Consider the following 18,183-nt stretch of genomic DNA (forward strand, 5'->3'; position numbering starts at 1 on the left):
AATTGATTAATCTTCTAGGACGCGTTTATGTGAACGTGAATTTTAATTAATTCACGTAAATACTTGCATATTAATATGGGCCATTCATTTTAGCACACGAATGGGTGAATGCATAGAATATATATTTTATGTAATGCAAGTACTCCAAGTGACTAGTATGGCCAATTTAGGATAGTTAAATACGGTCTGCGTACCGTTCTATCTTTGAATGTAAAGTTTTAAATATGGTCTGCGTACCATAAAAATTTTGATGTAATTTTATTATTTTCAAGCATTTCTAAGTTTAGAACTTTAAGTTAGCATTTGAACGAAGATTCAAGACGATGCCAAGCTAACAAGGAGGTGATGAAGATTGGATGCTTCAAGACAAGAAGTTTTGGGCCATACTAGATCACCATTTATTTATGCACTTCTATATATATATTATGCGGTATGAATGTATGTATGCTTTGCATGAACAGGTTGTTTCCTATGAATCGATTAGATTAAGTTCACTAAATAATCGAACCAACATAGAAAAAACTAGGTCCAAAGTAATATTGAGTTTAAAAAATTGCCTTCCAAATCAAGCACTTACAAAAATATAGGAATCTAAGATAGTAGGTTTACGCTAAAGCGAGGTGTTATTTTAGTTGACTTAGGTGGTAAGGCGTCCTAAAGGAGCACGTTTATTGTGGTTACAACTCAAACAACAATGGCATTAAGTTGTGGCAATGGAATAAATTATGGCATTAATTTATTAACCAAGAGTAATTTGGAGATTACTAGCAATAGGTTTTGCTTACCTAAAATCTTAAACTACTTAAGACATGCTAAAGCTGCTTAAGGATTTAGGACTTTTGGGGTCTTGGAATCGTTTCATTCATTTTGGACCATGTTTTTGCTTTTGCATGAATGAAATGTTTTAATAGCTTTAATGATTGCATGTTTGCTTTTATTTCAAAGTTATTGAATTCTATGAATGGTTATTTATTGCAAATTCTTTTCGATTGTAGTAATCAAAATGTTCGCAAACATAACAACAATCATATCAGCTGAAATTCTGGATGTCGAGTTAGACTTGACTAATTTTCTTGAATGGAAAGAGAAACTTGTCGAAGTTTTGAAAGTTAATGGCATACACTATGTCATTGAACAACCTTTCCCTAGCTATGATGCGCGAGGCATGACTCCTGAAAAGTACAGAAGTTGGGCACTTCACAAGTACCTTGTCACGGAGTTCATCCTTAAGTCTATCCCTGAGAGTTGGAGAGGAAGGCTCATCACTTTTGAACCTCAAGCTCTCCTAAGTAGCCTCAAGGATGAGTGTGCGGGTTTTCGACCCTTGTGTCAAACTGGTGGCAATAGGGTTGATGAATTGGCTAATTCAATGAGCAATCTCAAGCTCATAACCCCACGCAAGTCATGCCTAGAAATCGAACTTCTAGAGGCACAAAGGCGCATTTACTCTGTCAAGATGGACAAAAATACATCAATTCGGTCTCATGTGGATATGATGTCTGGATTATTTTTCACAATTGAGAGACTTGGTGGTTCCATCAAAGAGTCGATAGCTATTGCACTAGTGCTGAATTCTCTTCATAAGGATTATGAGGGTTTTAAGATGCACTATCTCTTTCATCAGAAAGAGAACACATTCTGTGAACTTGTGGAATTACTCGTGAAATGCGAGAAAATCCTTAAGTTCAATCAAGACCTTTGAATGTGAGGTGCACTAAATTCAAGAAAGTAGGCAAGGGGAAGAAAAGCAAGGCTGCATCTTCGTCCACTCCCGGAGGGCATCTGGCGCCTTCCAAGAGCAAGATGAAGAGGAATGCTTCTCCTTCCACATCGCAATGCTTCAATTGTAATGGAATGGTCATTACAAGCGAGATTGCCCCAAATTAAAGGAAGAGAAGAAGGACGGAAACGTTGCTTCTCCTTCAGGTATGTATGTTATACATTGTAATCTTGCTAATTCTACTTCTTGGGTATTAGATACTGGTTGTGGCTCACACTTATGTTCCGATTCGCAGGGACTAAGGAGAAGTAGAAAGCTTGATAAAGGCGAGATGGATCTACGCGTGGGAAATGGAGCACGGATTGCTGCATTAGCCGTAGGATCTTATTTTATTTCTTTGCCTAGTGGGTTTGTTTTGGAACTAGAAAACTGTTACTATGTTCCTAGTATCACCAGAAACATTATTTCCGTTTCAAGTTTGGATTCTAAAGGTTTTAGTTTTCAATTTAAAGACAATAGTTGTTCTTTTGCTTTGAATGGAATGTTTTATGGTTCAGCACAACAAGAAAACGGTCTTTATGTGCTAGATACAAGCAAACACATTTATAACATAAATACCAAAAAGGCTAAAACTGGTGATTCGGATCCACATTTCTGTGGCATTGTCGATTAGGCCATATAAACATAAAGCGCATGGAATTACTTCAACGGAAAGGAATTCTAGAATCATTCGACTTAGAGAAGATTGATCAATGCGAATCTTGTTTACTTGGCAAAATGACAAAGCAACCTTTCTCAAAGGTGGGAGAAAGAGCAAGCGAACTAGTAGGGCTAATACATACGGACGTATGTGGGCCTATGAGTACGAAAGCTAGAGGTGAGTTCAGCTATTTCATAACGTTTACGGACGACTTCAGTAGATATGGCTATATTTACTTAATGAAGCACAAGTCTGAATCGTTTGAGAAATTCAAAGAATTTCAAAATGAAGTAGAGAATCAACATGGCAAGAAAATCAAAGCTCTAAGATCTGATCGAGGAGGTGAATATCTTAGCCACGAGTTTGATGACCATCTAAAAGAATGCGGTATTCTTTCTGAATTGACTGCTCCGGGGACACCTCAATGGAATGGAGTGTCGGAACAGAGAAACAGGACCTTACTCGATATGGTCAGGTCAATGATGGGTCAGGCCGAACTTCCTTTACAGTTCTGGGGACATGCGTTGCAAACTGCAGCACTCACACAGAATCGTGCTCCGTCAAAAGATGTTGAAATGACTCTATACGAATTATGGACTGGGAAACTTGCAAAGTTGTCTTTTCTGAAGATTTGGGGTTGCGAAGCATATGTCAAGCGATTAATTTCGGACAAGCTACAACCTAAATCTGACAAATGTTTCTTCGTTGGGTATCCAAAAGAAACTATGGGGTATTATTTCTACAACAAGTCAGACAACAAGGTTTTCGTTGCTCGTGACGGTGTCTTTTTGGAAAGAAATCATATTTCCAAATTGACAAGTGGGAGAATAATAGACCTCGAAGAGATTCGAGACGAACAACGAACTCAGAACTCTTTAGAAGCAGTTCAGGTTGATGAACCTCCAAGGTCTTTAGAAGAGCCAGTGGGAGTAGTTCCTCAAAACGTTGTTGCCCCTCGTAGGTCAAATAGAACTATTTTTCCGCCGGATAGATGGACAGGCGTCCTCTTGACTGAATACTTAGACGTTCTCATATTGGATAGTGATGAACCTATGACTTACAAGCAAGCTATGACGAGCCCAAGCTCCACTAAATCTGAAATCTGAAATAGACTCCATGTCTGAAAATCAAGTCTGGGATTTGGTTGATTTGCCGGATGGGTTCACACCTATCGGATGCAAATGGGTCTTCAAGTTGAAGAAAGACAAAGATGGAATTGTATACATATACAAGGCTAGATTGGTAGCAAAAGGTTACAGGCAAGTTCACGGCGTTGACTACGATGAAACCTTTTCTCCAGTCGCGATGCTTAAGTCTATTCGGATAATCCTTGCGATTGCGGCTTTTTATGACTATGAAATATGGCAAATGGATGTTAAAACTGCCTTCTTGAACGGTGTTCTTGAAGAGACTGTGTTTATGACACAGCCGGAGGGTTTTGTTGATCAAAAGAACCAAGGAAAGGTATGCAAGCTTAAGAATTCCATCTACGGACTAAAGAAGGCATCAAGGAGTTGGAATAAACGATTTGATGAAGCAGTCAATAAGTTTGGCTTCATCAAGAATCAGGACGAATCTTGTGTATACAAGAAGGTCAGTGGGAGTAAAATTGCATTCCTAGTCTTGTATGTTGACGACATACTACTTATTGGAAACGACATTCCTATGTTGGAGTCTGTAACGACTTGGCTCGGGAAGTGTTTCTCAATGAAGGACTTAGGAGAGGCACAGTACATATTGGGAATCAAGATCTATAGGGATAGATCTAAGAGGATGATTGGACTAAGCCAAAGTACTTACATTGACAAATTGCTAGCTAGGTTCAATATGATGGAAGCCAAGAGAGGCCATCTACCCATGTCACATGGCATATATCTAAGCAAGAATCAGTGTCCCAAAACATCTGAGAGCGTAGAACAATGAGTGGAATTCCATACGCTTCGGCTATTGGATCCATCATGTATGCTATGATTTGTACAAGGCCGGATGTTTCGTTCGCACTCAGTGCAACGAGCAGGTACCAGTCAGAACCAGGTGAGGCGCATTGGACTGCTGCCAAGAACATCCTAAAGTACCTGAAAAGGACCAAGGATCAGTTTCTGGTGTATGGTGGTACAGATGAGTTGATTGTTAAGGGCTATACGGACGCAAGCTTTCAAACCGACATAGATGATTTCAGATCACAATCTGGGTTTGTGTTCTGCCTCAACGGCGGAGCAGTAAGCTGGAAAAGTGCTAAGCAAAGCACTATTGCGGATTCTACAACTGAAGCCGAGTACATTGCTGCCTCAGAAGCAGCAAAGGAAGCTGTTTGGATTCGGAAGTTCATCGAAGAACTTGGTGTTGTCCCCTCCATTAAAGGACCAGTGGCTTTGTATTGCGACAATAGCGGAGCCATTGCCCAGGCAAAGGAGCCTAGGAGCCACCAGAAGTCCAAGCACGTACTGCGCCGATTTCATATACTTCGAGAGATCGTTGAAAGAAAAGAAATCGAGATTTGCAAGGTTGGAACTGACGACAACGTCGCGGATCCATTGAATAAACCGTTGCCACTAGTGAAACACAACGCACATGTAGAAACCATGGGAATCAAGCATGTTGGAGAATGGCTTTGATTTTCTAAGTATTGTTTTAGAACATCTGTTAGATCTATGTTTAAAACAATTGGTTTAACCATTTCATATTTATGAAATTTATTTATTTCATATTCATTTAATTGTGGTTTAGAATTAAATGATAAGTGTATGTGATTCAAATCATTCAAATGGGATGTCAAGATGGATTATTCGACAAAGAAACACCCATAAGTGAACTTGAATATTGAAGTCACAAAGGATCCCTAATCCAGGTCATTGAAAGGTGGACGACCAATGACTAATGAAGATTAGATTGCAAGTAGATTACTTAGTTCTGTTTCTTGAACTAGAGTGACTGGATGTTAGAATCTTTTGTATAGATACTTATTGGATCTTGTATCGGATTGACCATGAGAACACTTTAAGAGATTAAAGTCATGTCATAGGTAGTTCTCATTAATGGTGATTAGAAACCGTTCCTCAGAATATGAGCGATTATGACTGCTCGTTTGAGAATTAGTTCGCTTTGATGCTAGCTAAACGACGCACCGTAAAAGGAGGCTATAAAAGCAGTTGTTGGGCGTACTATGAATCAAAGTGAGTGTTCATAGATTGCAAGAATGGATTGTCCTTCTATATTTGATAGGATATGTTGTTGTTGTGTAACAAGGCCTCTCGGAGAGTTAGATACTGTAAAATGCATGGCCGTGCTCAGAATGGTTAGGCTTAACCGGCTTAACCTTCTGCAAAAGTTTGACAGTTGAACTCTGTAATCCGAGAAACACTTCTGGACCTAGTAAGGATGGCTTGGATCTTACCTTATGTTCAGTAAGTAACACTAAGTGACAAAGGAATGTGGATGCACACTTGTCTGAATGACAAGTGGGAGATTGAAGGAAATATGTCCTTCACCCAAGGTGCATTAAGTCTAATACCAAGGTTCAGATTAATTGCGAACAATTAATTCAGTGAGATCAAGTGATCGGAACAGCTAGCTGGAGCAATGCTTCCGATCAGTGAGTTCTAATGGATATTGAACTCACAGCTTACTCTTGACTGAACCTACAAGGTCACACCAATGACACGTAACAGATCACCGGATTAAATGAATCAGAAATTCATTTAATAGCCTTTTGGGAATTAAGTTGGAATCGTATTATACGATACGACCTTGCATCGGAATCGTATATCGTATCGCGAATATTCGTAAGCTAGGCGAGACGAATAAATCGTATCGTACGACGGTGATTCGTCGTATACGAAACGATAAATAATATATCGGAAATATATTAAATCGCGAATACGAGGAGCGGCCCACGAGCCGAGTGCACGAAGCACTCAAGGCCCATGGGCGCGCGCGCGCTAGGCGAGCAAGCAAAGCAACGCAGCAGCGAGGCCAATGGTCGAGGAGTTGTGCGCGTGCGGGCCGAGACCCCGACACAACAGCAGCAGCGCGGCCCACGGCCCAGCTTGATGTGCGTGTCCATGTGATGGCGCGCGGGGCTTGCTAGCCGGCCTTGCCTCAAGGCTTGGTCGGTTAGTAAGGTTATGTAAATAACCTTCTAACCTCTTTCCAACTAATCATAACACAATACACACAACCCTAGGAGAAAACAGAGAACCCGAATTCTCTCTGTGCCTCCAAGGTGTGTTCATCCCAAAAGCAAAGTATCTTGATCGATTGTCTAAGCTACGATAATCAAGACGGATCTGAACGTGTCGGTGAACCAAGTAGAGGAACGACAAGTGGAGTTCTTTGTTCGTGTTCGTTGACAGATTATTGTGGAAAACACGCTTCGAATGTAAGTTTGCTTAATCTATGCTTTATACATGTTTCCTGGCTTTGGGGATTGTTTCCGCACATGTTATTATATATAACTGTATTCCCCTACAATAATTACTTAAGCAACGGAGGGAATATTCCTACGGGAATATTCTTGTTTTGCAGGTTGCCAGAAGCTTGTGCCAGCTCATACTTGATACCTCCGAGGAACGCATGACACGTTATCACCGTAAAAGATCCCACAACAGACACCATAATCTCCCGAAAGCTCGATCTTGTAAGCATTATCATTCACACGGGCAACCACCTTGTAAGGACCTTCAGCCCTAGGCATAAGCTTGTTCTTGCGTTTGCTTGGAAAATGCCCTTTCCTCAAATGAACCCAAACCAAATCAACTTCGACAAGAACCGGAGGTTTGCGATTGTTATTTGATTTCTGTTTATAAGAGGCATTGATATCTTCAATACGGTCACGAACTTGTTGGTGCAATTTCATCATAGATTTCAACTTGGCATCGACATCTTTGTGAACCAACTCATATTTCGGCAATGGAATCAGATCCAATGGAAAGCTTGACATCCCAATCCTTTTGCGTCTTACTTACCAACCCTCGTAACAACGTTCCCAAGGTTCGATTTGTAACCTCCGTTTGCCCATCAGTTTGAGGGTGATGTGAAGTGCTAAACAACAATTTGGTTCCCACCTTTCTCCACAATGTATTCCAAAAGTAACTCAAAAACTTGGAATCACGATCCGAAACAATAGTCTTGGGAATTCCATGCAATCGAACAATCTCTTTATAATACAAATCAGCCACATCACAAGCATCATTCGTTTTGTGACAAGCGACAAAGTGAGTCATCTTGGAAAATCTATCAACAACGACCATGATAGCATCCTTACCTCTTTGAGTATGAGGCAAAGCCACTATAAAATCCATGGGAACATCCTCTCAAGGACGAACCGGAACTGGTAATGGTGAGTACAAACCGGGCTTGAAAGAACTCTTGGCCATATGACAAGTCACGCACTTACCCACAATGTTCGTTACATCGCCCAACATTTTAGGCCAAAAAAATGCTCCCTCAATATCTCCAAGGTCTTAGCTATACCAAAGTGACCAGCCAACCCTCCACCATGAGCCTTACGAACTAGTAGCTCAAGAATTGAGTGCTTGGGAATACAAAGACGATTGCCTTAGAAAAGAAACCATCTTGCAACATGTACTCTCCATAGGCACCAACTGCACATTTCTCAAATGCAACTCCAAAGTCAACATCAGTCTTTCAAGGTCTCAAACCCCAATAGACGAACATCAAGTATAGCAAGCAAAGTATATCCCCGTCGTAATGCATCAGCAACCACATTGCTCTTACCATCTTTGTACTTCGAAGAAAAATGAAAGGATTGCAAGAACTCAACCCATTTAGCATGCCTTGGACTCAATTTTTGTTGCCCATCAATATACTTCAAAGATTCATGGTCAGAATGCAAGATAAAGTGACTAGAACGCAAATAATGACTCCAATGATCCAAAGCTCTAGCAATGGCATAGAACTCTTTATCATAAGTGCAATAATTCAAACCAGAACCCCCTAACTTTTCGGAAAAATAAGCTATGGGACGCTTACCGTGGATCAAAACAGCACTAATTCCCACACCACTAGCATCACACTCGACCTCGAAAGGTGAATCCGGCAATGCCAAAATAGGAGCAGCACACAAACGCTCCTTAATTACATCAAATGCCTTTTGAGCGTCCTCTCCCCATACAACCGCACCTTTCTTCAAACAACTAGTAATAGGACTAGTAATGGTACTGAAATCATGAATAAAACGTCTATAAAATGAAGCAAGACCATGAAATGAACGCACCTCACTTATAGTTTTAGGACTAGGCCATGATTTGGTAGCCTCGATCTTGGACTGATTCACGGACACCCCATCCTTTGAAACCACATAGCCCAAGAATACCACATTATCAACAAGGAACGAACACTTCTCTAGCTTTCCATAGAGCTTTTGAGCTCTAAGGGTTTCAAAAAAATCCCTCAAATGAATCAGATGCTCCTCTTCGTTCTTACTATACACCAAGATGTCATCGAGATATACCATAACGAATCTGCCCAAAAATGATTTAAGCATTGCGTTCATTAGCCTCATAAACGTACTAGGAGCATTAGTGAGACCAAATGGCATGACGGTCCTTTCATACAAACCATGTTTGTCTATAAAGTCGTTTTCCACTTATCTCCTTCACGCATCCGAATCTGATGATAACCACTTCGCAAAGCAATTTTTGAGAACAACTTCGAACCATGGAGCTCATCTAACATATCATCAAGTCTCAGAATTGGAAAACGATACTTGATGGTAATGTTATTCACAGCCCTACTATCAACACACATACGCCATGTCCCATCTTTCTTAGGCACAAGCAACACCGGAACACCACATGGACTCAAGCTTTCTCTAACATAGCCTCGACTCACAAAGTCATCAATTTGTTTTTGCAACTCCTTTGTTTCCTCCGGATTGCAACGATAAGCAGCCTTATTAGGCAAAGAAGTCCTTGGAACAAGATCAATTTGATGTTCAATACCACGAATAGGAGGCAAACATGGTGGTAATTCGTCGGGAAATACATCCTTGAACTCAAAAGCAACTCGGCAGTGGGACTGCCTTCTTTCCAATTTTGGCCTTCGATTGAACTTTCCTTAGCCACGAGCAAATACACCAACTCTCCATGATCTAGAGCTTGCTCAATCTCTTGTTCACTAGCCAACATGGTGAGATTTGGCTTCTTTTTTTGATGCACACTCATGGAACGAACCACTTGTGATGACATAGGCTTTAGCACAATCTTCTTGCCTTTGTCTCTCAATTCATACTCGTTGCTTCTCCCCTTGTGAACCACGTCCCTATCAAACTGCCAAGGACGACCCAACAAAATATGACAAGCACCCATACGAATAACATCACAAAGAATCTCATCCACATACGAATTCTCCTGGTCTTCGAACTCCTGGTCTCAATTCATACTCCTGGTTTTATTCATGATTTTAGTACCATTACTAGTCCCATTACTAGTTGTTAGAAGAAAGGTGTGTTTGTATGGGGAGAGGACGCTCAAAAGGCATTTGATGTAATTAAGGAGCGTTTGTGTGCTGCTCCTATTTTGGCGTTTCTCAACCTTTCGAGGTCGAGTGTGATGCTAGTGGTGTGGGAATTGGTGCTGTTTTGATCAAAGGTAAGCGTCCCATAGCTTATTTTTCGAAAAAGTTAGGGGGTGCTCGTTTGAATTATTGCACTTATGATAAAGTGTTCTATGCCATTGTTAGAGCTTTGGATCATTGGAGTCATTATTTACGTTCTAGTCAATTTGTCTTGCATTCAGACCATGAATCTTTGAAGTATATTAATGGGCAACAAAAATTGAGTCCAAGGCATGATAAATGGGTTGAGTTCTTGTAATCCTTTCATTTTTCTTCGAAGTACAAAGATGGTAAGAGCAATGTGGTGGCTGATGCATTATCACGGAGATATACTTTGCTTGCTACACTTGATGTTCGTCTATTGGGGTTTGAGACCTTGAAAGACTGATGGTGACTTTGGAGTTGCATTTGAGAAATGTGCAGTTGGTGCCTATGGAGAGTACATGTTGCAAGATGGGTTTCTTTTCAAAGGCAATCGTCTTTGTATTACCAAGCACTCAATTCGTGAGCTACTAGTTCGTGAGGCTCATGGTGGAGGGTTGGCTGGTCACTTTGGCATAGCTAAGACCTTGGAGATATTGAGGGAGCATTTCTTTTGGCCTAAAATGTTGGGCGATGTAACGAACATTGTGGGTAAGTGCGTGACTTGTCATATGGCCAAGAGTTCTTTCAAGCCCGGTTTGTACTCACCATTACCAGTTCCGGTTTGTCCTTGGGAAGATGTTTCTATGGATTTTATAGTGGCTTTGCCTCGTACTCAAAGAGGTAAGGATGCTATAATGGTCTTTGTTGATAGATTTTCCAAGATGGCTCACTTTGTTGCTTGTCACAAAACGGATGATGCTTATAATGTGGCTGATTTGTATTATAAAGAGATTGTTCGTTTACATGGAATTCCCAAGACTATTGTTTCAGATCGTGATTCCAAGTTTTTGAGTTACTTTTGGAATACATTGTGGAGAAAGGTGGGAACCAAATTGTTGTTTAGCACTTCACATCACCCTCAAACTGATGGGAAAACGGAGGTTACAAATCGAACCTTGGTAACATTGTTACGAGGGTTGGTAAGTAAGACGCAAAAGGATTGGGATGTCAAGCTTGCTCACGCTGAATTTTCTTATAATCGTTCTCCTACTTATGCTACTGGTCATTCTCCATTTGAAGTGGTATATGGGATTAATCCATATTTTCCATTGGATCTGATTCCATTGCCGAAAGATGGGTTGGTTCACAAAGATGCCGATGCCAAGTTAAAATCTATGATGAAATTGCACCAACAAGTTCGTGACCGTATTGAAGCTATCAATGCCTCTTATAAACAGAAATCAAATAACAATCGCAAGCCTCGGGTGTTTGTCGAAGGTGATTTGGTTTGGGTTCATTTGAGGAAAGAGCGTTTTCCAAGCAAACGCAAGAACAAGCTTATGCCTAGGGCTGAAGGTCCTTACAAGGTGGTTGCACCTGTGAATGATAATGCTTACAAGATCGAGCTTCCGGGAGATTAAGGTGTCCATGCTACTTTCAATGTAGGTGACCTCTCACCCTATCTTGATGACGATGGCCTTGCTAAATTGAGGTCAATTCCTTTAAAGGGGAAGGGGATGATACGGTCATGGATGAAGGTGATGGTCAAGGTGACGGTCTTATGCTAACAATTGGAACCAAGGCTGATTTAGGTTCGATGACTCATTTTGTGTGCATGGTGACTTGGATTGAGTGAGTCGTTTGATGGTCCGTTTAATCAAGTGCGTTTGATGGTCCGTTTAATCAAGTGTGTTTGATGGTCCGTTTAATCAAGTGCGTTTGATGGTCCGTTTAAGCTTATCTTTATTTGTTTTCGTTTAATTCAGTAAGGGGACAATTGTTTTAATCCCATTTAAATTCAGTCTTGTACTTAGCTTTAAATATTTCTGTTTGTAAGGAGGGTTTTAAGCCTTTGTATCCTCCAAATTGGTGACTGAATTACGAGGCTTTTAGAGCTTTGTAACCACCTGTTTTAAAGGGTCTTAAATGGCTTTTAAATGACTGTTAAAAGCTCTTGTAACCACCGGTTTTTAGCTTATTGTTTAGGCTATTTATAGCCAGCTTGTTGAATGGAATAAAACAACTTTGAAGAATAAACACTTGTTTATAGTTTACTTTGAATTATTGATTATAATTCAACATTTTCTTTGTTTTGGGCGTGTTTCCTACTCAAAGAGCCGATTGTGAGTCAATAGGTCTTTCCTTTCAATCACGTTTGACGAGCTATAGGTCTAGCTTGTTAATCAACTTTCCTTACTCATACAACGAGTTTTTAAACTTGTATCATTTGTGGTATCAGAGCTGCTGTTCGTGATTCTTACGAGCTAAAATGGATTTTGACGATCCTGACTTTCTACAACATCTCCAAGAAGCCTTAAAGAACGTTCGAGATGGGGATTTTGAAGGCATCCTAGACGTGATCCACTACGGGTTGTGGATGAATTCAAAGTCTCGGAACTTCCTGAATTTGTTGGTGGAACAGATCCGGAAGCTTATTTGGAATGGGAGCGCAAGATAGAGGGAATGTTCGATTTCAAGGACATTGATGATGAGAAGGGTTGTAAGTATTCCATATTGAAGCGAGGACGAGGAGTTTCATTGTGGTTCGAAGGACTGAAAGAATTTGTGATGGGAAGGAGAAAATCACCTCTTGGGAGTCTTTGAAACGTAAGCTACGTAAAAGGTATATGCCAACAACTCATAGAATAACGACTTATCGTAAAATTGCTGAATTGAGTCAAGGGAAATGAGTGTGGCTGAATATATTGATGAGTTTGTAAAGTTGTCCTTAGTGGGGGGAATTGAGGAGATTGAGGAACAAAAACTGTCTAGATTTTTAAGGGGTTTAAACTACAATATTGCCAATACCGTAGACCTTTATCCATATTCTGATTTTGAAACTCTTTGTGGACTTTGTTTAAAACCAAGGGAAAGCAAAATATGGGGGAGGGTCAAGTATGGATGGTAAGGCCAAGTCTTGGTCTAAATCCGAACCTATCTTGAAACCAAACACATCACCTAGTACCGTAGGTTCAAGTAATTCTACGGCTACCCCAAAATTAGTTAACTCAACCAAAGAAACAAGTCTGTCCAGGGTGCGTTGTTTTAAGTGTCAAGGGTTTGGGCATTATCAAAATGCATGTCCAAATAAACGGGTAGTGACCTTGAGAAAAGCTGTTGAATGCCGTGAGGAGTTGTTTGAAGAGGAGAAGAGGTTGGGGGACGTATTTGTGTTTGATGAGAGTGGCATTGAATAGAAGGAGGAGGGGTATGAGGATCCAGTTTATGAGACAAATATGGTTCTTAGAGCTCTACAAACCCAAATTGCATCTACTGATTCGGACCAACGAGATCAGTTATTTCATACTAAATGTCTAGTGAAAGATGAGTGGTGAAGTGTGATTGTTGATGGGGGGAGTTGCACCAATGTTGCTTCTAGTGAGATGGTTTCGAAATTAGGCTTAATCACTACAACTCATCCTAGGCCATACGCACTCCATTGGCTCGATGATGGTAATAGTGTGAAGGTGTCGAAACAAGTAAGGGTTGTTTATCCTCTTTTCTTAAGTCAGACGTCCTGTTCCTTATGCAGGACGGCATAGCACGTATTAAGCAGACGGCCAACGTAGGTGCATGGGGAGCACCACGAGAGAGGGAAAGCAGGGTTCCTTTTTCGAACCCGTCCCAGGGAAATAGGGGAGGAGTTAGTTCCTCACATCATTCAGGAGACGGGGGTTCCATGACGGCTCGTTCTTCAAGGAGAAGAAAGAGTGTGGCTTGCCGTCCTCGTATCCCACGTGAGGATTTCGAAGATGACTCTTCCAGTTCTTCGGACGAGGAGTTTGCAAAAATCTTCCTCCTATGGTTCGTGGAAAGGAGGACGTGGACTTGTTTCCTTATGACATCCTTCCTAGCAGGAAATGGTTGAGGTACCTAAAGGAGCAAGGCCGTGACTTTGAGCGTTTCTGGCTCTTGCCTCGTGGCTTTAGTTTTAGGTGTCCTCGTCCCCATAGTACTGTAGACCTCTTTCTTTGGGAGAGGTTGATGTCTATACGGCCGCCTTCCGATTGGGCCTTAGGTTTCCCTTGCACCCTTTTGTAATGGACGTTTTGGATGGTTATGATATTGGCCTAGCCCAGCTGACCCCTAATTCTTGGGCGAATGTTTTTGGTTATATTGCCAAGTGTGCGTTGAGTGACGTCACCCCTTCCTTTTCTTTTTTGTTAGACTTGTAGATATCGCTCCTTCTTCTCGTTCTCCCCAGGGATGGTTTACCCTGTATAGCCGGCGGGATTATAAGACGGTAGTGGGTAAGTCCTCTAGCTGGGTATGGTGGAGGACGAAATGGTCTATTATCCGAATGGAGGACCTTCCTCTTTCAGAGCGTCTTTCTCGCAACAATTACCGGCCTCGCTTCTTGTCTAAAACTGACGCCTATCCTCGCCTTATGTCAACAGAATGGAGGCTCATGAAGCCTTTATTTCAGGCCGAAATGTATCGGTCGTCTGCAAAGAGTCACGCGTGGGTGCCTGATAGTTGGCTTCCCTATGTGGGTCAGTTTACCAACATGGTCTTTCTTGCGGTCGTTGGTCTCTGCCCTTACTTACATAGAGGTAGTATTGCGTCTATTTTTCGTAAATAACCTTGTTTTCTTGTCCTTCACTGATCGCCTTGGCTTGTGTATATTCTGCTATGAGTCATCTGTCCCCAGAAGACAATGGATTAGTGGACGTGCCCACCTGGTTGTCCCAGGTGTATACGGACGACGACTTTAAAGCCGTGGAGGCCAAGAAGAAAGAATCCTCGAAGAAGTCGGATGAGGGGGCTTCTGGTGACGCTTCCAAGGTACGTTTTATTCAGTTGGACACATTTCTAGAGTCTTTAAATTCTATGCCGGTTTTTTCACCCGTTTCATTTTCAGGGGCCTTCTTCATCGGCTACGAAGAAGCGTCCTGCCTCTTTGTCGGTAGCCCCTAAGCCCGAGCGACCCTTTTTCAAGAAGCTGGGCAGTACTGATGTTGCGGTGAAGCCGCCAGCAACGAAGCCGTCATCCCCTCTAGCTGGGGGAGAGGGAGCCTCTGTTCCAGAAGTGACAGATCTTTTGACGTATTTCTGTATTCCTTTAAGATCTATGCTTGGTTGTTCACCTTTTTCATTTTCAGGAGCCTACTTCGTCGGCCGCGAAGAAGCGTCCTGCATCTTCAGCGGTGGCCCCTAAGCCCAAGCGTCAGCAACCTCCCTTCTTCAAGAAGTTGGGCACTGCTGATGCTTCAGCGAAGCCGTCGCTGGCGAGGCCGTCAGCGCCTCTGGCTGGGGGAGAAGGATCCCCTATTCCTCAGGCGTCCACCCTTCCACCTGAGCCAAAAGAGACGTCTCCCAAGGTGACCATCGAAGGAGATTCCGCGGCCAAAGCGGCCGTTGTCGAGGTGGTCACTGATCAGGTTGACGCCCCTGACGCTGCTTCGAATGTTGGGGAAGCTACCACCTCCTCGTCGAGAGAGGGGAAGGGCAAATATTCCCAAGGTCCTCCTGTTGGGGATGCCTCTATGCCTCTACCAGCTCCATCGGCTGGTTAGTTGTTTAATACTTAGGACGTCGTGATAACTTGGTAGTTTTGGTATATTAATTGACGTATTGATAATGATTCAGGTGACATGTTCAAACGGATGCGGCGTGCTAAAGTGGCGAACATTCCCCCATCCGGCGGGTTTAGTTCAGAGGAAAAGGATAAGATCCTTTCAGCCGTCTACGATGCAATTCCCGAGGAGTATGTAAACTCGCTTCCTGGAATTGACCTAGGGTACTTTGGGGCCATGCAGTCCCTCATACTTGATGTAAGTATTAATTTTTTTTTTTGTAAGTGAATTAAGTCTGTTTTTGGTCCGGCAGCTCTTCATCTGTTGTGCCGAGGGTAGGCATTACCGCTTTGATATGCATAAGGAGATGTTGAAGCACAAGGACCAGATTGAGAACCATGAAAAGTATGCTGAGAAGAAGGCTAGACAGATCAATGAAGATGCGGATATCAAGATCAAGTCGGAGACGGACGCTCTGAGGAAAGGCTGAGGAGGACGCCCAAGACTATGAGAAGAAGTTACTGGAGCATGAGGAGAGGTTGGCCGCGCTAAGGAAGGGGTATTCCGCTGTCTCGGAGTGGGCTACCAACTTCTCTTCCAAGGTGGACGCCTTGGAGAAGAAACTCAAGGCCACCCAGGACGAGATTGAAGCCGTACGGGGGGAAGCCGCTAGCTCTTTCAAGCTTGGGGAGGAGTCCATTTTGGAGAGTGCTCGGCGGGCATGGGATCAGTCGATGGATGGGAAGATTTCACCTGGTTTAAGCGCCGGATTTCGTACCAGCTGGCCGTCTCGACGGCTCGACGCCTTGGTCTTGATCCTCCTGAGTTTTTTAGTGAGGGGGAGGATGAGGACGCAGAGGAAGAGGAGGTGAATTCCCCCAAAAATCAAGCCGTCCAGGACGGAAGCTCCACGGCCACTCATCCATAGACTGTTTTTCTTGTTATGTTAGTTTTCGCGGCGCCGTGGGCGCTTGTAATAACATTGATGCCTTTGGGCATTATTTTATTTGGTTTTGTTGCGCCTTGTGCGCATGTATGAATGTTTTGTGCCTCATGTGCACTTGTGTTTTATTCCATTTCAGTTTATTACTGATTTTTCAGGAACATACTTTCTGGTCCATTTGTGTACGGTTACCCCAGTGTTTTAGGTGATCAGCCTAATTTGGGGCGCTAATCTAGGCCACTTCTCATGCCGTCAACCGATTAGTCATTTTGTGACGCCTTCAAAGGAGAAGGCGTCCTTTTAAATGACTGCTTTGTTGAGTCTTGCTTTGCGTATTCACGTCTTTGTCAGTTCAGGCCACTTTTAGGGTCGTCGTTCAGTTAACCACTCGTGACGCCGCCTCTTGGGGCTTGTTAGTGTTGGGGTATTTCACTTTTTAGTTTTTTTGCTATGTAATTTTGAGTGGCTTTATTGAGCCATGAGTTCATCAGTAAGGAAATATCATGAAGCTTATCATTTTACTAAGTAGCGAAGCTAAATTGGCCGTTTTGTAGGCAAACATTACAGGCCGTTTTGTAGGCTCTTGCGCAATTGTTAGGCCGTTTTGTAGGCTCGTATTACATAAAGCATCCTGACTAATCTAATGACATTCTATTTTTTAGCCACTTTTTTCTATCTTGGATGGGATACTCTCATTGGCAGTAGGTAGCTCCTCCTCATGCTTTCTTTTGCCTCTTGCTTCGGCCAAATCTTTCTCCCATGCTGACGGATTGAGGGTCGTGAGGTAACAGTCTCTTGCTTGATGTTGATCTCCATGTATAGTCCCTATCGCCCCATCGTCGCATACGAACTTCAGGAGCATGAGATGGGTGACGACTACTGCTTTAATTTTGTTCAGGGTGGGACGTCCCAAAATGACATTGTATGCTGTCAAGTCTTTGATGATTAGGATATCCACTCCCATCTTTCGTCCATTTTTTCGATCTCCAATCCGAACCGGCAAGTTGATGACGCCTACGGGATGTATGATGCTTCCTCCGAAACCGATGATGGGATAGTGTATGCTTTCTATGGTTTTGGGATCATGGGCAAATGGCATGACGGTCCATTCATACAAACCATGTTTTGTCTTGAAAGCCGTTTTCCACTCATCTCCTTCACGCATCCGAATATGATGATAACCACTCCGCAATTCAATTTTTGAGAACAACTTCGAACCATGGAGCTCATCTAACAATATCATCAAGTCTCGGAATCCGAAAACGATACTTGATGGTAATATTATTCACAGCCCTACTATCAACACACATACGCCATGTCCCATCTTTCTTAGGCACAAGAAACACCGGAACAGCACATGGACTCAAGCTTTCTCTAACATAGCCTCGACTCACAAGTTCATCAATTTGTTTTTGCAACTCCTTTGTTTCCTCCGGATGGCAACGATAAGCAACCTTATTAAGCAAAGAAGTCCCTGGAACAAGATCAATTTGATGTTCAATACCACGAATAGGAGGCAAACCTGGTGGTAATTCGTCGGGAAATACATCCTTGAACTCAAAAAGAAACTCGGCAATGGGACTGCCTTCTTTCCAATTTTGGCCTTCGATCGAACTTTCCTTAGCCACGAGAAAATACACCAACT

The sequence above is a fragment of the Spinacia oleracea genome, chromosome 6, assembly GCF_020520425.1.
Source record: "Spinacia oleracea cultivar Varoflay chromosome 6, BTI_SOV_V1, whole genome shotgun sequence".
NCBI lineage: Eukaryota > Viridiplantae > Streptophyta > Magnoliopsida > Caryophyllales > Amaranthaceae > Spinacia > Spinacia oleracea.